Source organism: Haemaphysalis longicornis, unplaced genomic scaffold, assembly GCF_048455015.1.
Source record: "Haemaphysalis longicornis isolate Haplotype H1 unplaced genomic scaffold, Haemaphysalis longicornis Haplotype H1 scaffold_1, whole genome shotgun sequence".
Lineage (NCBI taxonomy): Eukaryota > Metazoa > Arthropoda > Arachnida > Ixodida > Ixodidae > Haemaphysalis > Haemaphysalis longicornis.
Genome location: NW_027526203.1, coordinates 246,370,971 through 246,371,828, shown reverse-complemented (window position 1 = coordinate 246,371,828; position 858 = coordinate 246,370,971).

The window sequence follows — 858 nt, the reverse complement described above, 5'->3', positions numbered from 1 at the left end:
CTTCCATTGCGTACTCCGTGATAATGCGTGTACGATTATCGCTCGCTTCCTGTGCCGTAACCTCCGCTTCTTCAGTTAGAGATGAATACCGGTAATACCGGCTGAATGAATGCCGGCTAGAGATTCGGTTCCGTTGGATTCGGTTAGAGATGAATACCGGCTCTTTATAACGAATCGCACGAACCGTCATCTTGGATGTGGTCCCTCAGCTTCCGGCAAAGATCGTCGAACTGGGCGACCAAGGAGGGCTTCGGGGGCGTCGCTTCCATGGCGGCCTGCGGGAAGAAATAAAGCATTGCGAACGCAATACCATACGCCTCGAATGACACCGACTTCGATGTTGATTCGATGTTGAGTTCGATGTTGCCTGAACCTGTACGCACAGGTTTGGCGTTTTTTTGTGTGTGTTTTGAGTGCACGCTGAGTATGAGTGATGAACTCAATACTGAACGAAGCCACTCGACAACAAACGCTTATTTTTTCAAAAACGCCCTAATAGCCTCAGCGCGTGCTTGCGAGCATGCATATACGCTGGACTAGTGCAACAGACCGGAACTAGACTCCTCCACGTTGCGGAGAAAAGGTCAATACTCCCTGGCATTAGAACGCCGCCGAAGAGAACGCCGCGAGCCGCCCCCCTTTCCGGGAGAGTGTGCGCAGCTTTCCTCGCGTTGTCAGAGGTCGAGTTGAGAAGAAACAATTATCCGCAATTTCTCATCGCGCGTAGCTTCGGTGATAGCGAACTGATTTTTACAATATTGCGGGAGGAGATTACTGGGACAATATACTTTACCCAACAATACATTCCGAGTAGTCGATGTTAAGTGCTGCAGGGTCCCTTTCGCCGACGCTACACAG